The sequence below is a fragment of the Hylobates moloch genome, unplaced genomic scaffold (assembly GCF_009828535.3).
Source record: "Hylobates moloch isolate HMO894 unplaced genomic scaffold, HMol_V3 SCAFFOLD_12, whole genome shotgun sequence".
NCBI lineage: Eukaryota > Metazoa > Chordata > Mammalia > Primates > Hylobatidae > Hylobates > Hylobates moloch.
In genome coordinates, this window is record NW_026652287.1 from 5,632,953 (window position 1) to 5,658,333 (window position 25,381).

The 25,381-nt window shown below is 40.3% G+C and overlaps 1 long non-coding RNA gene across 1 annotated transcript in view; it reads right to left on the reverse strand.

Moving 5' to 3' along the window:
• The window catches only part of LOC131380892 (uncharacterized), a 54,734-nt gene extending 31,718 nt beyond the window's left edge, over nucleotides 1-23,016 (reverse strand). The window contains exon 1 of the long non-coding RNA XR_009209168.1: nucleotides 21,970-23,016. This is a non-coding gene — a long non-coding RNA (uncharacterized LOC131380892). The remainder of the gene's footprint in view (nucleotides 1-21,969) is intronic.
• Nucleotides 23,017-25,381: the final 2,365 nt, after the last annotated feature.

The following is a 25,381-nucleotide window of genomic DNA, read 5'->3' on the forward strand; positions in this document are numbered from 1 at the left end:
ATACAGGCCAGTAGAAAATGGTCAGATGGAAATATAAACAGAGAGGAATCAAACATAAAAACATAGGTTAAATGGACATTAAACATATAAAAACATTTTTGGAATGGAGAAATGGCCTGACAAATGTGTGTAATCAGTGTCAAAATTAGAAAAGAGAACAGAGAAGAATATTAGAGATCCTGAGAGTCTCCCCAAACTTATTACATAAATTTTGCTTCAATTTTAATAAATCCTACAATGGCAAGGAAAATAAATACAAATAACTTGGCAGCTAGGCTAATCAGAATAAAAATGTGGAAAGAAAAAAACAGAAGAAAGAAAAATAAACATTATATTAAAAAATGAGAGTGTCTTATGACACTCTTCCACAAATATACCCAGGCTTAGAAAGCTTCCAGATAGTAGAAAAAAAAATACATCAATGTCACATCAACTCTTCCACAGTAAAAGAGGAAAAACGTACACAGTTTCTCTATCGTCCAGCATAATCTTGGTCCCAAAACATGGCAAAAACACTATAAAAAGAGTTACAGGGCCAGGTGCAGTGGCTCACGCCTGTAATCCCTGCACTTTGGGAGGCCGAGGTGGCAAATCACTTGAGCTCAGGAGTTCGAGACCAGCCTGGCCAACATGGTAAAACCCCATCTCTACTAAAGGCACAAATAAAAAATTGGCCAGGCATGGTGGCGCACACCTGTAATCCCAGCTCCTCGGGAGGGGAGGCTGAGGCATGAGAACAGCTCGAGCCTGGGAGAGGGAGGTCGCAGTAAGCTGAGATTGTGCCATTGCACTTTAGCCTGGGCAACAGAATAGGTTGGCTTTATTATATAAATGGTAGGTTAGTTTATGTTTAAAAAGCCTGTCAATATAATCACTGCAGTAACAGAATTAAGCAAACAAATAGAACATGATTCTTTCACTGAAGGAGAAAAAAAATTTAATAAAATTTAACCCAGTATGATCAGTTACTCAGAGCTATCTGGGAACAGAAGGAAATTTCCTTAAATGTATAAAAAACTTGTTCAAAACGTATGAAACAGAATCTTACTCAATTGAGGAAATATTGACATTGTTCTGCATGTTATGAGGAATGAGAGAAGGATGCCTGATATCACGACTTTACTCAGTATTTTCCCAGAGTTATAAGAACTAACAGATACAACAGTTGGAAAGAAAGAGATAACTCTGCCACTGTTTGCAGATTGCAAGAGAGACTATATCCAAAATGTCAATAATGTTTGATAAAAACCTCAGTGAGGGGGTGGTGCCAATGTGCATCCCACCAGAGTTGCTAAAACGAAGAGATTACAAATGCCAAGTGTTGGTGATGACATAGAGCCACTGGAACTCTCATAGACGGCTGGTGTGTTTTGGAAAGCTCTCTGTCAGCATCTACTATGGCCAAAAATGAGCATGCACCATGACTCAGAAAGTCAACTCTTTAGTGGAATTTGACTCCACTTTACAAAAATGCTTACACATGTGAATCAAAAGACAGGTGCCATTCATAAGTGAATGCTTTGACTACATGCACAAAACCATGTACAAAAGACATGTACAAAAACATTCATAGTGAATATTGTGACTACATGTACAAAACCATTCCTTTGCAACATTCACTAGAGCCCCAAACAAGAAACAACCCAATGTCCAATGATGATAGGGAGCATTCATAATATGAGATGTGGTTCTATCACGAGAATTACTGAAGTACTGTCACCTGCAATACTTAGAAGAATTTTGAAAAATTAACGTTGAACAAAAGAGGCCTGGTAACAATGAGTGCACACTGCATGTTACTGTTTGCATAAAGCTAATGGCAAGCCAAGTCACTTGGTGCTAGAAGTCAGAATAGTCGTTACTCTTTTGGAGACACTCACTGGGGGACTTGGTTAGTTCTTATGATGTTTCCTGGTCTTGGTGGTGGATATACGGTTGGGTTTGCTTGTATAAATTTATCATAGTACGTATATAATTTGATTTATGTACCTGTCTGAAAAACGTATCTTGTTTCAATAAAAAAGATGATACTTAAATATTCCTGGGCTCCATCCTGCTCAATTAAATTAGAATCCTCCAGGACGGGAGATGACTCTATTTCAAAATCTCCACAGTTGGCTCTGATGTGAATCCAGGTTTTGATCACTTGTGACGACGGCCCTCAAACTTGGTATGTATCAAATCATCCGGGAACTTGGTGAGACTGTGGGACCCTGAGCCTCAACCTGCTTCAAAGAGGGGGAGGCATGCATATTTTCTGGTAGCTTTCAAGGTGATTCTGACACTATATACAAAAGTTGGAGAAGCACTTCTCCAGAGCCTCACATCCAGGACTCTGATTCTCAAATAGGTTGCACACTGGCATTACCTGGGAGGCTTTTAAAAAACAGAAAACAAAAACCACTGTTGCCTCTTCCCACCCCTAGAGATTCTGACAATTGTTGCGGAGTTTGGTCTGGGAACCAGAATTTGCAGCCTCTCCACAAGGTGTTTCTAATATGTAGCAAAGTTTGAGAATCACTGATCCAGGAGAAATGTCTCTTTTCTGCATGTGTCTGCGTTTCTGTTTTAACATCATAGAACATTAAAAAAGAATAAAATTTGTATTAAAAAATCAAATAAAAAACACTCTATACATTCTTCAGTTGATAAATATCTTTGATTGACTGGATTTTTTTCCCAAGATCTTCTGAGTTGCTGATAGTTTCTCAAAAAAGTGCATACATAATAAAAAAAATTTAAATAGGAATAAAAATTCCTATCTTATTAGGAAACCTAATATATGTATTAAGATAGAGCAGAATTGGAAAATGAATTTTATTCCAGCCTGTCTTCCTAGTAGTTTTCAAATATCTTTTGTTTCAAGTGCCATCACCTGTATTTTTCCAGAACACAAACACATGTGTTCTAGAGCTCAGTTTTCCAGCTGAGTGTGGTTTACAGTGATGAAGCAGTGACTCCCCATGTGCTCCTTGTTAATCCTAAAGACATCCAGGAAACAACCATGGTCATACTGAGGTTGGAGGCAGGACTGGACTCAGGAGGCGGGGCTTGGACACTGGACCAAATTGAGGACTAACTCAAACAGGTCGAGGCAGAGGCACCTTTCCATAAGACACACCCACCAGTGTGCCTATGTGAGTTTACCATTGCCATGGCAACACCCTGAAATTACAGTCCCTTTCTATGGCAATGACCCACCCAGAAGTTACCACCTGTTTTCTAGAAATTTCTGTATAATCTGTCCCTTAATTTGCATTTAATTAAAATGGGTACATATATGACTGCAGAGCTGCCCCTGAGCTGATATTCTGGGCACACTGCCTATGGGGGAGCCCTGCTCTGCAAGGAGCAACACCTCTGCTACTTCAATAAATGTTGCTGTCTCACACCACTGGCTCACCCTTGAATTATTTCTGGGTGAAGCCAATAACCTTCCTGGGCTAAGCCCCAATTTTGGGGCTTGCTTGCCTGCATCAATTCTCTCCATTATTTTCTTATTTCTCCCATTGCCTGGGCTCCAAATCAGCTAATTGTGAAAGCAAAATATGATTTCCTTCCCCAGGAAATGCTCCAGTGCCAGAGTACACTCCAGCGCCAGAGGACTAATAGGCTGAGAGCATTGTTAGCTGAGTAAATCATGCATCTCTGAGGCTAAAGGTAAATCTTTCAGCTTGGAATTCATCATGAATTTCTTTGCCCTAAAATCAAAGTGTCAGACAGCCTGTGAAACTTATGGAGGATTCAAGGGAGAATGCTTTTCTTGTGTGTTTTTCAGCTTCTACAAGCTGCCTGCATTTCGTTGCTTGTGGTCCTGTCCACTTTCAAAGCCAGCCACAGGCACTCAACGCCTTCTTATATTTCCTCACTCTGACCCAACTCTGCACCCTCTCCCGTCCACATTATTTTAATTTTCTTTCAAAGAGTTATTTGACCATGGTCATTATGCTAAGTTCACCCAGATAATTCAGGATAATCTTTCTGTTTTAGTATCAGCTGATTAGCAGGTGTTAGAAATACGAAAATTGTTAGAAATAGATAATTGGTGCCACGAAGAAAAGTCAGCACGGAGACAAAAGATCTCTCAGCAAGGCCATCTTTACTTTCTACAGAAAGGGTGCTCATTCGCAGATGGAACCATGGCGAGAACACACCTAAACAAAGGAAAAGCAGACATATTTATCCCTTATGCATTTGGGTCGTCCTTACTGCTGTGTCCTGCATCCATTGGCTGGAGCGGGACCTCACAGTCTTAAACTGATACCCAATTTGCTAATAGCCTAAAACTTTCCTACATAGGTAAGTGCAAGAAAGAACAAAAGAGAGGAAGTTGCTTACTACAGTTTTTTTTTTTTTTTTTTTTTTTGAGACAGAGTCTCGCTCTGTCACCCAGGCTGGAGTTCAGTGGCGCAATCTCGGCTCACTGCAAGCTCCGCCTCCCGGGTTCACGCCATTCTCCTGCCTCAGCCTCTCCGAGTAGCTGGGACTACAGGCGCCCGCCACCATGCCCGGCTAATTTTTTATATTTTTTAGTAGAGACGGGGTTTCACCGTGGTCTCGATCTCCTGACCTCGTGATTCGCCCGCCTCGGCCTCCCAAAGTGCTGGGATTACAAGCGTGAGCCACCGCGCCCGGCCGCTTACTACAGTTTTAAGGAAGCAATAACATTGTGAAGTAAGGAAGGGGCACAGGATGTGAGCTGGAACGTGCCTGTGAGCATGTCCAACAGTTACATAGGATAGGGCTTAACAAAGAGTTCGTAGCACAAAGCAAGGAGGCTTGAAGAAAGTTAGACTTTAAAAGAAACTATTATTTCTAACAATTATGATTTATTCTTTAACAAGAAGGGGAACATTGAAGAGGAAACTTTTTACTTTCTACAGCAGGCTTAATTCCATTTCCCTTAATTTCCCCCTTGACATGTAACACAGTATATTAGTATATTCTGGGGATTAAAACTTGGACAGATACAGAGTACGTTATTCTGCTAACATACTTCTCTAATGCATTTCCATTGCAATACCCACAACTTGTCACCCTTTCCGCTGAGCATTTGATCTCAGCCCAAATACTAGGGAGTCTTCCTGGATTTAAACCAATGCCTCTTCTCACTTGGAAGAGAACGCTAGAGTCAAAGTGGAGCAGAAGTCATTGTCGAAGTGAAACACAGTGAAGGCTTTTCTACGACTATTTTAAAATAAATTTTTGTTTGTGACCTTCAGCAGCAAAACAATCCCCTGACCTTTATGACTAGTCATAGAATTTTCACCATTGGAAATTAATGTTCTTAGAGTTCTGCCGCTCAAAAAATAATTGCTTTTAAATTGCTCCAGGGAAATGTCTTTCTTTTGTGGATGCCTCATTAAGATTTTATCAATTCTGCTTTTATTTTTTTTTCTTTTTACATTTAAATATAAGGATTCCTTAGGCATTTTCAATAAAAGTTAATGAGTTATACGAAATCTGGTTGTAAAGTGAAATTTCTTATGTTGAATGCTGTTTCCTAATGGAGTTCTCCTTCATGAAGGTAGAATTACAATGTGGTTCTTCTCCTTAGTACCAAAAATATAGAAATATAAAGGACAGCCTCAGTGAAATGTTATTCTTGGAGCCCAAGTTATGGTGCATCAGTATAAGTTTCTTTCAATATTAAATGAATAGGTCTCCTTACTGATACAACCTGTCCTCATATTCTAAATTGTACTTGACAGAGAATAACTCGTAGTAAAAGCTAATATATTTCTGAAACAACCTAATTGTTATGTTTTATTCAATAATAATAATGTAATAATTTACATAAAAACCAGGTGAAAGTGAGATCTATTTTTTATTGTATAACATGACCAAATTGATATTAAAAGTCTAAAATTTTCGGAGGGCAGATGCTTTGTTTAACAATTCATCTTGTAAACTACTTAGCATGGCTCAAAACTTGAAGTCCTAGATAAACACTTTTGTGGAAATAAAATATTTCAGGCCCTTTAGTTTTAAAAACTAATTAGATGATTCATGAAGCTTTTATGTGAATGTCTTCTTTCTCCCGAGAACACTATGTTCTCTGCAATACAGCCAATAAAATTATATTAATTGTTATAATAACTTTAGTAGAAATCACATCTTTATTTTGAATATCATGATTCTGAGATAATGAAAGCTTCAAAGACTTGTCCAAAATCATTCAATTGCATATGCAGAACTGGATTTAAACAGGAATCATTTTAATTGTGTGAATTAGTTTCCATATATTAATATATCTTGCATATTTTATGTCTTTTAATGCATTTCTCAAATAAAAAACAATAACCACAACTATTATTTTTGCCTAACCTTAGAAATGTTTGAAATAAATTGTATTTGTCATGTCTAATACGCTTCCCTGGTGGAAAGTTCTAATGACCATTTGTTCTATCCATTTTTTTTCAGAAAACATTATCTAAGTCCGAGAATTGAGGGTTTTTTTTTTTTCTGTAAGAGTGATTCTAAAAGACACTTTGAATATCAGAATTTATCAATAAGAACATATCCTGAAATCAGAAAACAAATTAAAAATACATATATGCATTTTATGCGTGAAATTTTCTAGGATAAACCTAAGAATCTGTTAGAATTTTAAAATTAACCAATAAGTTTATAGAAATATAACATAATAATCTGAAATCAGAGGGGAAAAATAAAAATTGAATATAGGAAGTTTGATGAAGGCTTTAGAAAGCAGGGAAGGGGGACCAGATAAACATCTAATCAGTGTTTCCTCTCTAAAAGTCCAGGTCTGCTTTTAAGGTAGCATCTTTCAAACTACAGGTCACAGCACAGCAGTGGTGTGAAATAAAGTTAATGGGTTGAAACCAACATTTATTTTGTAAATCAGATGGAATATGCTATGTCAGAATAAAAGATAACAGAGCCAAACAGAATAGAATGGAATGGAAAATATTTGACAACATTGCAGCAGGTAAGGAGGGTAAATGTAGATTTGAGAAATTTTGCTTTAGTATATGTGTGTGTACACATGGCTATGTGCACATATGTATTGGTCAAGGTATAAAATGTATTTCTCTATGTGAGTTGTGTTCAAAACATTTGAAATCTACTTCTTTAGAACTTACAACTGTAACACTTGATGTTCATATTAACAACAGAGAAAAGCTATGTATTGGGTGATGTGGATGAAGAAATAATACAGATCCTTGTTACCGAACATTAAAACACAATAAAAATAGCAACACAGACAACATCAATAATAATAATAATAGGCCCGGTGCAGTGGCTCACACCTGTAATCCTAGGACTTTGGGAGGCCAAGGCCGGCAGATCACCAGAGTTCAGGAGTTCGAGACCAGCCTGGCCAACATGGCGAAACCCCATCTCTACTAAAAATACAAAAATTAGTCGGGTGTGGTGACAGGTGCCTATAATCCCAGCTACTTGGGAGGCTGAGGCAGGAAAATTGCTTGAACCTGGTGGGCAGAGGTTGCACTGAGCAGAGATCGTGCCACTGCACTCCAGCCTAGGCAAAAGAGCAAAACCCTGTCTCAAAATAATAATAATAATAAACATATAAAATTACCATGTGACAGACTTCCAAGTGCTTTACATTTATTAACATTAAATTCTCACAACTCAACTGTATGAAGTTCTATCATCCCAATTTTAGAGTAAACTTAAGCAAAAAGATGCTAGCAAGTTGGGGAACCAGATTCTAAAACTGGCAACGGGTCCATTATCACCCCATGCACCTTTGCACTGTTCCTTCTTCATCTCATGGAGACTGAAGGTGAGTCTGCTTTGGAAAGCAATGAAAGAAAATAGAAATTGCTTTAACAATATTATTAGCATGTGATCTATTGATATCAAGGATCTGTAGTTTGCAAAGTTAGGCCACAGATCAGGAGAACAGGTGTTTTCTTATAGAGCAGCAGTTCCAATACCTGCCAGTAGCTTCTTGGAGTGATAGGTAGAGAAGAGTTCCCAAATGCTGGGCTGACCAAGTGGGAAAAGCAAAATGCTGCAAGTGATTGGAAATGTCTGCTGTAATGTAAGCACAGGATATGAGAGAAGAGACTCACTTAGCAGGTGATTACCATTTATCCATCTATTCATTCATTTAATAAATGTATTTTGAGGTCCTAGTCTGTGACGGATACAGTGGCATTGTGATATATCTCTGACCCCAAGGGGCAAAGTCTCTGTTCTTCTGAAGCTTATATTCAATTAGGGAAAGCTGGTTAATGAAACAAATACATAAACAATGATGTAATAACTTTTTCAGAAACGATCGTGCTCTGAAGGAATGAGAAACAGAAAAAAAACATACAAATTAACTAGAGGGTGAAGAGTTGCTGTTTTAGTTAGGACGGTCAGGAAAGTTCTTTCTGTGAAAACAATATTTTAGCAGAGATTTCAGTGAAGCAAAGGCATGAGAGAATATGTTCCAGGCAGAGGGAAAACTGACTGCAGATGTCTTCAGTGTCTTTAGTGTGACGCTTTGCAAGTGCTCCTTTCTTGGACCTGTTCACTATATGCTTCAAGTTTTAACTGTTAATTTGGGTCTGGAAGGCTGGGCACTGACATTGACATGCTAGCAGTAGTCATCCTGAGGGAGTGGGATAGTGGAAAAAGAGGATCATTTTGTGGTTGTGTTATTGGTGAATAATACTACATACACATTTTTATTATATTTAATTATTTTCCAACAATCACATCATGCTTGTATATTAGATGCATTAAATTACTTATTTTTTCTGTTCATCACATACACACTACCTTAGACTCAATGCAATGAGTCATGGGACTGGCTGAGTAGACACTTACCAGTCTTGTTTTCCTGTGACCAACAGGAAACATTTTTGGGCAATATTTTTTAAAAGGAAAAAAAGCTATTTTTTTTTGCAAACAAACACTTGTGTTTCCACGTTTCAGTGAGTTAGGTAAAATCATCATAAACAAATGGACCCTGAATCCCTTGCTCCTGCCCTGATTTTCTGTTGTGGTTGCCATGGAAACACAGGCACATTCAGGAGCTATGCAGAGGTTCCAAGTTAAGGGATAAGATAAATATGACTAATAGTGGATGGGCTGGTGCAGGTGACACCTGCAAACTGGGTCTTACAGGATGGTAAGTGCCATCCATCACTTTGGAGGAGGCACTGGAGTACCAGCAATCCTGCATCAGTTGCAAGGCAGAGGCTGAGAATCCTTCCAGGAGGAGAACCCATGCTTTTCCCTTTGCACCCAAGTTCAAAGAGGACACAGTGAATGAGAGTGCTGCCCCAGAGACACCACCTAGTGACCAGTTTCATAAACCGGGATATTACAAAGCACAGATAGCTCTGGGATGGAACAGTGCTTTTGGAAGCTCATAAAAATGGAATAGTTTGAAAACCTGATAATACGAATGTTCTATCATGTATCACTTTGGTAAATTTTTCATCAAAACAATCTGTGCTTTTTTTCCTGTCTGCTTCTAGTATTATTTTCCAATTTGAACCCATGATGTCTTTTATTTATTGGCCTCTATAATTTTGATAAGGCATTTTTAAAAATTGACTAAAAGGATGGAGGAAGATCTACCAAGCAAATGGAAAATAAAAAAAGGCAGGGGTTGCAATCCTAGTCTTTGATAAAACAGACTTTAAACCAACAAAGATTAAAAGAGACAAAGAAGGCCATTACATAATGGTAAAGGGATCAACTCAACAAGAAGAGCTAACTATCCTAAATATATATGCACCCAATACAGGAGCACCCAGATTCATAAAGCAACTCTTGAGTGACCTACAAAGAGACTTAGACTCCGACACAATAATAATGGGAGACTTTAACACCCCACTGTCAACATTAGACAGATCAACGAGACAGAAAGTTAACAAGGATATCCAGGAATTGAACTCAGCTCTGCACCAAGCGGACCTAATAGACATCTACAGAACTCTCCACCCCAAATCAACAGAATATATATTTTTTTCAGCACCACACCACACCTATTCCAAAATTGACCACATACGTGGAAGTAAAGCTCTCCTCAGCAAATGTAAAAGAACAGAAATTATAACAAACTGTCTCTCAGACCACAGTGCAATCAAACTAGAACTCAGGATTAAGAAACTCACTCAAAACTGCTCAACGACATGGAAACTGAACAATGACTACTGGGTACATAACGAAACGAAGGCAGAAATAAAGATGTTCTTTGAAACCAACGAGAACAAAGACACAACATACCAGAATCTCTGGGACACATTCAAAGCAGTGTGTAGAGGGAAATTTATAGCACTAAATGCCCACAAGAGAAAGCAGGACAGATCCAAAATTGACACCCTAACATCACAATTAAAAGAACTAGAAAAGCAAGAGCAAACACATTCAAAAGCTAGCAGAAGGCAAGAAATAACTAAAATCAGAGAAGAACTGAAGGAAATAGAGACACAAAAAACCCTTCAAAAAATTAATGAATCCAGGAGCTGGTTTTTTGAAAAGATCAACAAAATTGATAGACTGCTAGCAAGACTAATAAAGAAGAAAAGAGAGAAGAATCAAATAGATGCAATAAAAAATGATAAAGGGGATATCACCACCAATCCCACAGAAATACAAACTACCAACAGAAAATACTACAAACACCTCTACGCAAATAAACTAGAAAATCTAGAAGAAATGGATAAATTCCTCGACACATACACCATCCCAAGACTAAACCAGGAAGAAGTTGAATCTCTGAATAGACCAATAACAGGTTCTGAAATTGTGGCAATAATCAATAGCTTACCAACCAAAAAGAGTCCAGGACCTGATGGATTCACAGCTGAATTCTACCAGAGGTACAAGGAGGAACTGGTACCATTCCTTCTGAAACTATTCCAATCAATAGAAAAAGAGGAAATCCTCCCTAACTCATTTTATGAGGCCAGCATCATCCTGATACCAAAGCTAGGCAGAGACACAACCAAAAAAGAGAATTTTAGACCAATATCCTTCATGAACATTGATGCAAAAATCCTCAATAAAATACTGGCAAACCAAATCCAGCAGCACATCAAAAAGCTTATCCACCATGATCAAGTGGGCTTCATCCCTGGGATGCAAGGCTGGTTCAACATACACAAATCAATAAATGTAATCCAGCATATAAACAGAACCAAAGACAAAAACCACATGATTATCTCAATAGATGCAGAAAAGGCCTTTGACAAAATTCAACAACCCTTCATGCTAAAAACTCTCAATAAATTAGGTATTGATGGGACATATCTCAAAATAATATGAGCTATCTATGACAAACCCACAGCTAATATCATACTGAATGGGCAAAATCTGGAAGCATTCCCTTTGAAAACTGGCACAAGACAGGGATGCCCTCTCTCACCACTCCTATTCAACATAGTGCTGGAAGTTCTGGCCAGGACAATCAGGCAGGAGAAGGAAATAAAGGGTATTCAATTAGGAAAAGAGGAAGTCAAATTGTCCCAGTTTGCAGATGACATGATTGTATATCTAGAAAACCCCATTGTCTCAGTCCAAAATCTCCTTAAGCTGATAAGCAACTTCAGCAAAGCCTCAGGATACAAAATCGATGTACAAAAATCACAAGCATTCTTATACACCAATAACAGACAAACGGAGAGCCAAATCATGAGTGAACTCCCATTCACAATTGCTTCAAAGAGAATAAAATACCTAGGAATCCAACTTACAAGGGATGTGAAAGACCTCTTCAAGGAGAACTACAAACCACTGCTCAATGAAATAAAAGAGGATACAAACAAATGGAAGAACATTCCATGCTCATGGGTTGGAAGAATCAATATCATGAAAATGGCCATACTGCCCAAGGTAATTTATAGATTCAATGCCATCCCCATCAAGCTACCAATGACTTTCTTCACAGAATTGGATAAAACTACTTTAAAGTTCATATGGAACCAAAAAAGAGCCCGCATCGCCAAGTCGATCCTAAACCAAAAGAACAAAGCTGGAGGCATCATGCTACCTGACTTCAAACTACACTACAAGGCCACAGTAACCAAAACAGCATGGTACTGGTACCAAAACAGAGACATAGATCAATGGAACAGAACAGAGCCCTCAGAAATGACGCCGCGTATCTATAACTATCTGATCTTTGACAAACCTGACAAAAACAAGAAATGGGGAAAGGATTCCCTATTTAATAAATGGTGCTGGGAAAACTGGCTAGCCATATGTAGAAAGCTGAAACTGGATCCCTTCCTTACATCTTATACTAAAATTAATTCAAGATGGATTAAAGACTTACATGTTAGACCTAAAACCATAAAAACCCTAGAAGAAAACCTAGGCATTACCATTCAGGACATAGGCATGGGCAAGGACTTCATGTCTAAAACACCAAAAGCAATGGCAACAAAAGCCAAAATTGACAAATAGGATCTAATTAAACTAAAGGGCTTCTGCACAGCAAAAGAAACTACCATCAGAGTGAACAGGCAACCACAGAATGGGAGAAAATTTTTGCAACCTACTTATCTGACAAAGGGCTAATACCCAGAATCTACAATGAACTCAAACAAATTTACAAGAAAAAAGCAAACAACCCCATCAAAAAGTGGGCGAAGGACATGAACAGACACTTCTCAAAAGAAGACATTTATGCAGCCAAAAAACACATGAAAAAATGCTCATCATCACTGGCCATCAGAGAAATGCAAATCAAAACCACAATGAGATACCATCTCACATCAGTTAGAATGGCGATCATTAAAAAGTCAGGAAACAACAGGTCCTGGAGAGGATGTGGAGAAATAGGAACACTTTTACACTGTTGGTGGGACTGTAAACTAGTTCAACCATCGTGGAAGACAGTGCGGCGATTCCTCAGGGATCTAGAACTAGAAATACCATTTGACCCAGCCATCCCATTACTGGGTATATACCAAAGGACTATAAATCATGCTGCTATAAAGACACATGCACACGTATGTTTACTGTGGCACTATTCACAATAGCAAAGACTTGGAACCAACCCAAATGTCCAACAACGATAGACTGGATTAAGAAAATGTGGCACATATACACCATGGAATACTATGCAGCCATAAAAAATGATGAGTTCATGTCCTTTGTAGGGACATGGATGAAACTGGAAATTATCATTCTCAGTAAACTGTCACAAGGACAAAAAACCAAACACCTCATGTTCTCACTCATAGGTGGGAATTGAACAATGAGAACACATGGACACAGGAAGCGGAACATCACACTCCGGGGACTGTTGTGGGGTGGGGGTAGGGGGGACGGATAGCATTAGGAGATATACCTAATGCTAAATGACGAGTTAATGGGTGCAGCACACCAACATGGCACATGTATACATATGTAACAAACCTGCACATTGTGTACATGTACCCTAAAACTTAAAGTATAATAATAATAAAATAAAAATTTGACATTGATCTTTCTACCAGCAAAAAAGAAGGACTGCGGTCATTTTCGGGGAGAGTTAATAATGCTTCAAAGTGCTGGAATGAGAGAATGAAGCAATCATTTCTCTCATCAGGCAGCTCCAAAGCATTAAATCTGCTCCAAAACAGAACTAATGCCCAGGTATAATTTTAGTGATGACTGAAACCTGAACTAATTGACAGTTTCTGTTTAATTTATATAATAAAAGGTTTTTAAGTATCGAGAACTCAAATATTCATTAGACATTTTATATTTCAATTCCAGTTTTTATCATTTTAAAATATTTTATTTCCTCCACTTGAAAAAAATGATACAGGGGCAGAAGTACAATCAGATGTCATTAGTTAAAAAGGCAATTAGAATAGCGGAAACCAGGTCAGGTGCGGTGGCTCATGCCTTTAATCCTGGAACTTTGGGAGGCCAAGACGGGTGAATCGCTTGAGCTCAGGAGTTTGAGACCAGCCTGGGCAACATGACAAACCCTGTCTCTACAAAAGAATACAAAAATTAGCTGGGCATTGTGGTGCATGCCTATAGTCCCAGATACTCAGGGGGTTGAGATGGGAGAAAAACCAGAGCCTGGGAGGTCCAGTCTACAGTGAGCCATGATCACACCACTGCACGGAAGCCTGGGCAACAGAGCAAGACCCAGTTTGGTGACAGAGCAAGACAAGACCCTGCCTCAAAAATGATAAATGAATAGGGGAAACTGGATGCAGGGAATATGGAAATTATCTGCGCCAAAATCCAACTCAGTGTACCAAATCTAGCTCTTTAACATCAAGTGTTCCAACTGGATATAAATGCATTCACAACTGTAGTTTGCAAACAGCGTCTCTGAATGGAAAACAAAATTGATGCCTCTACTTGACTTTATTTGACTCTAGATTCTGGGTTTTGAAAAGATAAACCGAACGTAATGGGGAATCAGCATTTTTGGCTCCTTTTATGAAGTCATGGGCACAGCTACTTGAAGAGGGTGACTGCTGTGACATGAATTAGAAAACATGCGGCATTGCAGGTTTTGAGTTGCTGTTCCTGCACCACTTTATCAGAAACAAACCCTTAAAATTTAAATGGCATTTTCTCCAATTCCAGGAGTGTTTCAGTTGAGAAAAAAATGCTAATGTTAATCACTGAAGAATTTTCCTGCCTTTCACTAGGCCCTGGTTTAAGGACCACTTTAGATGCCAATGAAATGTTTCTTGCAGATGTTAATGAAAAACCTTCTGTTGAAGATGGAAAAGTTACTTGATGTGTTTTATTGCCCTAAAATCAAAGTGAAAATTAGCTTCTTATAGACTCATTGAAGGAGCTGAAATAAACATGTAGTTCCAAACGCTATGACTGTATTTGGAATGAGATGATTGAGAAAGCATTTTTTTCTTTTTCAGATGTGCGTCCAATACTGATTCTGAGACTCTCTGCTCAGAATTAACCTTTGAGAGGCTGGGAGGCATATGCCTCAGTCTAACTAAACCAGAGAAATGTGAAAAACAAACAAATAAATAAAAATAAAAATAAAAGAATAAATGAGCTAGGTATTGGATGAGAGAAAACGTTTACTGCAATTGTAGGGAGAGAAGTTTTCTTTTTCAGTTTGATGGATTTATTTGCAGAGAACCAAATCTGCCACTGGGAACAACTACAAAAGCTGAATTTAAAAATAATGATGTTTTGGCCAGGCACGGTGGCTCATGCCTGTAATCCCAGCACTTTGGGAGGTCAAGGCAGGTGGATCACGAGGTCAAGATATTGAGATCAGCCTGGCCAACATGGTGAAACCCCATCTCTACTAAAAATACAAAAATTAGCCAGGCATGGTGGTGTGCGCCTGTAGTCCCAGCTACTTGGGAGGCTGAGGCAGGAGAATTGCTAGAACCCAGGAGATAGAGGTTGCAGTGAGCTGAGATCGCATCACTGCACTCAGGCCTGGCAACAGAGCAAGACTCCGTCTCAAATAATCACAACAACAACAACAACAACAACAACAACAACAACAATAATAATAATAGTGTTTCAAGGTGTCAGGAAGATATCAAGGTAGCTAAGATTTAGACAAGATCTTTTGGAAAAGAAAAACTCATTGATATGAAGCCCAAACTCTTCTCCTTGAAGCATTTTCTCACTGTGACTGCAAGAGGGAAGGACCCTGAGGCTGAGCAGAAGCTCAGCCTAAAGTGACAGCTCAGCAGAGCTTCTGGAAGCCTCAGAGGATTGAGAGACAGGAATTGGTGTTCTGACCTTCCAAGGCAACCAACTCTTGACAGACAGTGATCCCAGAGACAAGGAGAATATAGGGAATAAGTTAAAACTGAGCCTCTGTTTGCCTGTAAGACATCTACCATCTCTTAAACTCATCAGGGTAAGGTGGTAAGAACACAACCAGAAAGCAGCCTCTATAAGGCTGAGAAGCTGAGCTTAGGTTGTGCTTACAACATAGTCAAACATTAGTGTAGAGGCCTACCCAGAAGTTGGGCCTTTATACAAACAACCTTGGCTCTCTATTGGGAGCAATGAATGGCTATGGCCTACGGTTAACAGTCAACCAGAAACAATAAAGACAAAAATGAACATTGGGTTCAAGCTCAGATTCCATCACCTACTGGATGTAAGACCCCAAATCAACTCAATCCATGGTTGGATGAAGGTTAACTGCACCTAATCTAACTGCAGGTCAAAGCTAAAATAAAATCTCTCTGGAAAAATATGACACCCAGAGTCTCAATTTTTTTATATAAATGTTCAAAATTTTATTACAGGATATAAGAACACCAAAGTAATTCTGATATACTAGACTAAGAGAAAAAACAATCAATAGAAGTAGACTCATTAAATTTTATTTTGTAAATATTGATTAGGAAACATGATTAATATATTTGACAAAATATGAATTATAGAGTAAAAATAAAATGGAAATTGTAGAACTGAGAACGTAACTGCCAAGTACTCCATAATCTTTCTAATTATCTTTTACCTTGATTTAGACTTTTTCCAAAGGATTAAAGTGAGATTAGTAAACCACGAAACCTCTAAGATCATTAAACCCCAGGATCTTTGACATTTGCCAGTCACTGGGTCTTTGAGATAGACACGTTAGTCTATGTAAAGTGTTATCCAGAATCCATTTCTCTTCCAGTCTAGTTCTGGCCTCTGGTTGCAGACCAATTAGTAAATTCACATACATGTCAATAACTCAGTCATGCCTTAGTGAAATCAATGAGGTTAACAAAAATTCTGCACATACTACACTGTGGTGAGCACTGCTTAATACCATCCAAATTACGGCAAGCGATCAGGATAGGGGCTCAGAAAGAGAATGACGATACAGGTTAGTGCGGTGAGACTTGAGCTTTCTTGGCTAGCATCATGGACAATCGCTCTGTGAAGGAATCATTAATTTGAGTGTTCCTATTTCCCATCACATGCAGATTCAGGGGGAAATTCTTTCAAATCTCCTCTCCTGCCTCTTCTTTTACAGTGTGGAAATACCTGCCCAAATAAAACAAAACTAACAAAAGTAGCCAATCTCATGAAGCTCATGTTCCATACATATAGGAAGGCCCCTTAGCACCTTACTAACTTAGAAGTTATTTTGCACATTAATATTAATATTGTGCGATTGGCTATTTGGTGTCTAAACCCACAGAAGATAAGTTAACAGCAAATCAAGAAACAGGAATGAGCAACAGGTAGGTGATGTGACAGCAAATAAAAATAAACACTATAATAAAATGAAATATATATACACACACACAGCAAAAACAAGAGCTTACAAAAGCGTCCATTTTAGTCTCTAATTATAGAAACAAATAGCTCAAATGACTTCAATCACCCCGACATTTGCCTCCATATGTCTACACAATATCAAAATGTCTATCTATAATTATTATATTGAGTCATGATTAGAAATTTTAAAAATAATCAGTAGAGCTAGGGAACAAAATAATATTGTAAAAATAACCCCTTCCCATCTAAAGTACCAAACACCTACATGTGACTTGCCACATGTTAAGCAGTATTCTAAATGCTATCTGTCTAAATTCAATTAATTCTCATAATGACCTTATGGGCTGGGTACTATTTACTGCACTCCTTTTCTAGATGGATAAACAAAGATAAAAAGAGACTAAGTAAGCTGCTCACAGTCTCATATCCAATAGGTGACAGAATCTGGGTTTGAGCCCAAGCAGTCTTATCACAACTCTTGCTCTTAATCTATCTGCACAATGAATTCAAGTAGCTTAAGATTTTTACTTTTTCAGAAGAGTATTTAAATGCTATAAAGATTAAAACCACTGAAAGCACATATATGTCTTCAAATATAATAAATACAGTTGGTGAAGCCCCATGGAGGCTAATGTTGCGTCAGCCATTGTGAGCTGGTTTAAAATGTCTAAAATGAACAAATGTGGCAAAAAAAAAACTTATTGTAAAAGAAATTCTACAAATATTTTTAAATGATAGAAATGTTGGTCAAAAATAATAGTGTGTTTGCATTACCCAACACCTGACTATATTTCTACTGGATGCCCATTCACCTCCTGTGTTTGATGACTGATGATTTCTCAGGAACGGAAACCATGTTTGAAACGGAATATAAACATGCATTTCATGGAGAACTGAGGCACTGAATAAACTGTGTGGGCTGCAGGTTACTGATGTATATGTGAGGAGGTAAGGGAGATCTGTGTTGTTCTGGTGCTACCATTTATAAGCTCTTTTTTCATGGGCAAACAATTGTTTTATAGCTAGCCTCAGTTCTAACCTTGTTAGAACTGGAAGACTAATGGTGCATTGGCAGCATACTGGGGGCCAAAGATGTCCAGGTCCTAATCCCCAGGATCTGTGACACCACTAAGAAGACTTTGGGGATGTGATTAAGGTTACGGAACTTGAAACGGAAGGATTATCTTGGATTATCTGGGTAGTCCCAACATAATCGATGAGCTCTTACAAGCAGGGAACTTCCTCTGGTTGTAAGTCAAAGATATGTAGCAGAAGAGGAAAGCAGAGTTCAAATGAGACAGATGAGAAAGTGGAGATTTTACAAGTGTGAGAAGGTCTGGACTTGCCATGGAGATGGAGGAAGGAGGCCATGCTATGAACCGAGGAATATGGGTGGCCTCTAAATGCTCAGAAAGACTCCCAGAAGACAGCCAGCAAGAAAACGGAACCTCGACCCTACAGTCTCAAGGAACTCAATGATGCCAAAAGCCTAAATTAAGTTCAAAGCTGATTCATCCCAGAGCTTCAGAAGCTCAAGACTGCCAAGGTCTTGGTTTCAGTTTGGGGAGGCCTGTGTTGGACTTCTAGCCTATAAAACTGTGAGAGGATATATTTGTGTTCTCTTAAGCATCTATGTTTATAGTAATTTTTAAAGCAACAATAGGAAACCAAAATGTGTCATCTACTTCACAAGATTAAAAAATGAATCACATATATTTATTTTTCTTTTTCCTCCCCACCCCCTTTTTTTTTCTTGAGACAGTGTCTCTCTCTGTTGCCCAGGCTGGTGTGCAGTGGTATGACCTCAGCTCACTGCAACCTTCGCCTGCCAGGTTCAAGCAATTCTCCTCCTCAGCCTCCCAAGTAGCTGGAATTACAGGCACACATCACCACGCCAGGCTACTTTTTGTATTTTTAGTAAAGAAAGGGTTTCTCTGTATTGACCAGACTGGTTTCAAATTCGTAACCTCAAGTGATCTACCAAACTTGGCCTCCCAAAGTACTGGAATTACAGGCATAAACCACAGCACCAGCCAAGTCACGTGTCTTAGAAGCGTGCCTGGCAGATAATAAATTCTCCATCAACGTTAGCTATATAATTCATTACAAAGTTGAGAAGTAAATGAGACAAAATCCCTAAAGTACTTGGTATACAGCCTAGAGCCTAGCACACAGAAGGTAGGTGCCTAATCAACGGTGTTTATTGTTGTTTAAAAAGAGATCTTACTTGTGAGCTATAACAGAGCATGTGGCTTTATGCAGAGAAACCGTAGGACCCTCTCTGCCTTGTTTCTTTGCTTTCATAAAAATACTGAGATATCTAACTTAGCTGAGAAGCAACTATAGACTTAAAGAAGCATACTAAAAATGAAGTAATTTTTTGGAATTAAAAAAAATAAAAAAGGATGAAAGAGAGGTCAGATTGTTCTGAATACAAACTTCCTTGACCTTGGAGTATGTTTCCTGAAAGCTTCAGGAGCTTTTTCTTCGTGAAACATTTAAAGTGTCCCTTTTATATCAGTAATAAGGGCATTAATGGAGGAGGTCAGGGCAGGCAGGAGCAGGCTGGGTGACATGAGTCCTGGCCTTGTCAAATGGTGTCACTCTATGGAAAGGCAGTATTAAATTTCTGAATGTCAAGTCAAGCAGTATGTCCGACCTGGAAACGTTTTGCCTTACCACAGCTAAATAATTAAATACTGTCACGGCTCAGCGTGTTGCTTAAAGTTAACACATCAGGATTTACATTATTCTTAGCCATGGGCACATTTTTCACCAGTTTTACAACCCTCACAATAACTAGAATGTCCTGTCCAGCCCTTGTGCACACAATTTCCGAAGCATATCAGCTCCTCGAAACAAACGTATTTAGTCAGAATAATATGTCCATCACCAAGCAAAGATGAATCATGATTTAATGGAGCTTGAAATTACTTTAGTCTGTAAAGCTCGGCGGGAAGATGGGTTTCACCTGCCTGCCCTATCCATTGTTTACGCCTCCAACCTGACTCGAGACACGTTCAGGGCTGAAACTAGGAAACCAGGTAACACTCATCTGGTACATAACAGGCCTTCCCTTTTTCCCCCCTTTGTAGCGCTGATCATGGATTCAATTAAAACAGAATTTGTGCAATTTTCCAGGGGCCGCATCAACAGAGAAGTGACAAAAACAAATGAGTAAATCAGGTCGACTGCAGCCCGGGAGGGTTTGTGCAAACCAGAACATGGCGATTTATAAACACCACTTGAAAATGTGACGTGTACCCATTTTATAGAGAAATAGAGATACCTGAAAAGCACAACTGCTACTCACAGAATATTAGGACCATAATTCACACCTACGGTAATTTCCTAAAGTAGAAAATGTCTTTTACGGTCTAAAATATTCACGGCATACCATACCTATAACTCCTGGGACAGTGTAAGACTTTGCCAAGCTGACTCCAATTTAGCAATACTTCATGCTTTTTAAATATGATATAAAAAGGAAAGGGAAATGGGGAGCCTACTTAATAGAGCCGGCTTTCTGATGACACCTAGGAGCACTAGTTCCCGTAGGAATGGGACATTTTATTTTTGTGTTTGTTTTGTTATCGTAAAGCAGCATTTTTGTCCTACTTCCATATGTTATGGGAAGATTTCCATTCATCTTAGACTTTCCGAACTCTCTTATTTAGGGAACCACTTGAATATACGTTGTTGAAAAACATATAAAGCTTTGGGTATGGTGAAAAGTGGTTTAGCAAAACAATTAATTTATATCTTGAAAGAAATAAAGGAGAAATGGTGGATTTGAAGTTGCAGCTTCTAGGAACAGAGATGAGAGATGGAGTAGCAGGGAAGAGAGAGGAAGGGGAGGGGATGGATGGAAGGAGGGAGTGGGGAGAAAGAGCCTTTCTTAGAGTCTGCACCCTTAACTTTCTGTCTCTGAGTTACCTCCCGCTCCCCCCCACCTTGCCCTCTAATAAAGGAGATACAGTTATACCCTATTAGCAGGATTTTTATTGTATTTACTCTTCTTGTTTTAGTCCCTTTCTTTACCCTTGCATCCTTAAAGTAAATCTGTGACACCTGCATTGCTTAAGGCTCTCCTTTAGGTGATTAAATGAGATCAGGGTGGTGTCTATTATGACACAAACAAAACAAAACAATACTATGATGGGAGGTACAGGAACCCAGAGATGGAGGGAGAGGCAGGGATAGGAACAAGAGCAGGCAGCTTCCCTCCTCCCAGGCACAGAAGCAAAGGGAGTCTGTGGTGCTGACATCCCCACTGTGTAAGGAGGGGGAGGGCTGGAGCCCTGTGTTTGGACACAGAAGAGAAAGAGAATCTGAGGGATACCAGAGGCAGGGCATCTGGTTTACGCACAACATTGGTTAAATAAACATCATACTGATTTTACCATTAAAACTGGGTCCCCAAAGAGCCATTTATTGGAAACTGTTTATCTGTTTACAATGCCTCTGTGTATGTCCTCGAAAATAATGTGATTTTTTCCTTAAAAACCTGGTTGAAGAATGTCCCCAAATGTACCATCCTGTATCTCCATGGCCTGATTAGAGGCCTTTAGTTCCAGGTGTCCTTTAATTCCACTGCTCTGCGTTTTGCTCTCATGACCAAAGGGAACTCTCACCGTAATCCTATCACTATGTATTTTCTGAGATGATATGAAGGAGGAATACTTTAGTAAAAACTAAGTCGAGGGGGACGTAATACCATTGGTTCACTGTCATCTTACACATCTTCTGAAACATCTAGAGAACAAACAAGTATAAATAAAAAGACTCCTTTTCCCCACTTACCCATGGGGTGTGCTCGCTTCTTCAGTGCCCCGTTGCTCAAACCTCTAGCGGGGCATACAGAAGGGCAGGTTGTGGGGCTCCGACCCCATGGCAGTGTCGAGGGGTGGATGTTTACAGCTGAAGTCCCAGAGGGCGTGTGTTCCAGAGTGCGCTCTTAGTTCATCGTCTATAGCTCAACGAGACCCTCCACCCTGTCATAAGGCCAGAGGGCTTTCTGTATCCCGGGTTCTTGCCCTGGTGTACCGGAAGCATCGGATCACACGTGGGCTTGGAGAATGACTGCAAAATTGTCTTGAGTGGAAGTAACTCTCCGCCGATAGGGGCGTCAGAAAGGAGATGGTTTTCCCCTGGAGTTGGGCGGCTCCAGAAGGGAGATGGCTTTCCCCTGGAGTTGGGCCGCTGGGTGCCCGGGCTGTCCTCCTACTGCCCAGGCCTAACTCCACCTCGTCCCACCGGTCGATGGCCTGCCGGGGAGCCGGCGGGCGAGCCGGCGTCTGTAGCTGTGTTCTTCTGCTGACGTGCTCTCCGTGACCAGCCGCTTGTCTTCTTCCACTGAGGCGTTCCTCTCGCCCTCCAGCAGCTTCTGTCTCTGCCTTGCTAGGGTGTTGGGTTTTTATAGGCCCAGGGTGGGGGCGTGGCGGGCCAGGGTGGTCTTGGAAAAGCAGGAGTGCCGGGCCTCACCTAGGTCCCTGGGGCTAGAGGCCTAGCCAGGGACCCCGCCCTCCTCTACCCAGATCTTTCCTTCCCGCTTCCGTATCATTTAAAGGGACCGTGCTCTTCCTTTCCCAGCACTCCCGCTTGAGCGTTAAATGGCCGGCAGGAATTATCCACCAGAGAAGCGGAAGGAAGAGAGCGGAAATGGCCGCTTGCAGCTCCTCTCCCCCAGACAGCCCAGGGGTGCAGCGGGATGAGCACAGTCTGCAGGACAAGTGCGGAGGCCGTCAGTCCCCTCTACTGTATATTCGCTTTAGGACTCAAGTTGTCCATCCTGAAATAGAGGTAGGTGTTTTCTAGGGTAGTGGTAATTATCACAGTCAAAAACGTAGGCGAGAGTGTTAGGTAACATGGGGTACCTTAAAATGGCGCGGTACCTTAAGATGGGGCCGGTTCGGGGTTCTTCTCCCCTCCTTGACCGGGCACTGTCTGAACCCGCCAAAGGAGGGCCAATCAGAAAGAAGCATCTCCCGCCTTCCCTTGGGCCCGCCCCTAGCCCAATCCACCTAGGCCCAAGGGATATAAAACCCAGCACAGCAGCAGCCCTCTCTCTCTTCTCTTCCTTCTCCTTGCGTGGTGCCGCTCGATACCTCCAATAAAGATCTCTTGACGGCGACCGGTGTAGTTTGGTCTCCGCCCGGCCCCTTTCAGAGAGCACTTAGGAAAACTGTGCGGAGATCAGCTGCTGATATGTAAATACTGCTGAAGCTGCTTATTCAAGGTAATCTGAATTTCCTTTTTTTTTGAGACGGAATCTCGCCCTTTTGCCCAGGCAGGAGTGCAGTGGCGCTATCTCAGCTCACTGCAAGCTCCGCCTCCCGGGTTCACGCCATTTTCCTGCCTCAGCCTCTCCGAGTAGCTGGGACTACAGGCGCCCGCCACCGCACGCAGCTAAATTTTTGCATTTTTTTTTAGTAGAGCTGGGGTTTCACCGTGTTAGCCAGGATGGTCTCAATCTCCTGACCTCGTGATCCGCCCGCCTCAGCCTCCCAAAGTGCTGGGATTACAGGCGTGAGCCACCGCGCCCGGCCCTGAATTTCCTTTTTTTAAAGTGGACTCAAACTCTGCTTTCTCATCACAAGACTTTTGTTTGTTTGTTTGTTTGTTTGTTTTTAAGATTCTACTCCTTTTGTCTGCTCTGTCACTTCTCTGAGCTTTAAAATCTGTCAACTTTTAAGGAGGAAACAAAACCCGAAACATGAAATACTGGTGATTGTTAGTAACTCTTTCAGTAGTTATGGCAAAACGAAAAAAAAAAAGGCAGTGGCTTTTTAATCTATGGATTTTATTAATCTTCCCTACATCAGTGCCCCAACAACTGCAGTGACTGAAAAATATCTGTTCTGTTCTGAACTGGCCAGTCTACTTTGGAAATAGGTGGCATCCTCAGGACCTGGGGAAAATGTTTGAGACAGGACGGGCTGGCCTTATTATTATTTGTATCATTGTGAAAATGAGCTTCAATTTGTATTTCACACTCACCCATTACTCTCATGGCCCAGATATGTATTTGTACTGACTCAGAGATGATAAAGAGGTAAGAGGTAGTTGGAATATGCTACTGGATTTATTAATTTCAACTTGAGGGCATATTCAAAAATTTAATTATCAGGAAATAGATGAAATAGCTAATAAGCATATGAATAACTGGATATTTTTTTTTAAATTGTAATTCTCAGAGAACCAAAACTCCTACTGAACACAATTGGAAATAAGATGGACAAAAATTAATGAAATAAAAAAAACTAACATATAAAACAAACCCCCATGACATAAGTTTACTTATAGGACAAACCTGCACATGACCTGTGAACTTAAAATAAAAGCTAAATTTTAAAAAAAGCAGGGGCGGGACTGGGCATGCTGGCTCACACCTGTAATCCTAGCACTTTGAGAGGCTGAGGGGTGGGCAGATCACTTGAGGTCAGGAGTTCCAGACCAGCCTGGCCAACATGGTGAAACCCCATCTCTACCAAAAATACGAAAATTAGCCAGGCAGAGTGGCAGCGCATGCCTGTAGTCTCAGCTACTCAGGAGGCTGAGGCAGGAGAATCCTCTGCTGGAGGTAGAGGTTGCAGTGAGCCGAGATCTTGCCACTGCACTCCAGCCTGGGTGACAGAGTGAGATCTTGTTTTGAAAAAAAAAAAAGATAAAAACAAAACTAAAATATTTTATAAGTCTAAACGAGATCTAAGACATTAAGAGGAACTCCATGTCAGGCTCCAGAGGATTAAGGAGACCCTACTAGAGCATCACAGGTTGTTTTGCTTTATTTATTTATTTATTTATTTATTTATTTGAGATGGAGTCTTGCTCTGTTGCCCAGGCTGGAGTGCAGTGGCACAATCTTGGCTCACTGCACCCTCCACCTCCCAGGTTTGAGCAATTCTCCTGCCTCAGCCTCTTGAGTAGCTGGAACTATAGGCACCTGCCACCACACCCAGCTAATTCTTGTATTTTTAGTAGAGAAGGGGTTTCGACATGTTGGCCAGGCTGGTCTCGAACTCCTAAGTTCAATTGATCCGCCCTCCTCGGCCTCCCAAAGTGTTAGGTTTACAGGCGTGAGCCACCAAGCCTGGCCAATCATCACAGATTTTTAGGCTTCTGTGCCTTGAAAGACAATTCCAGAAAACGTGCGTGGGAAGCTCAGAGACTGAAGATGCCTTTCCCAACTGTGCAAGACAACAGAACAAAGGTT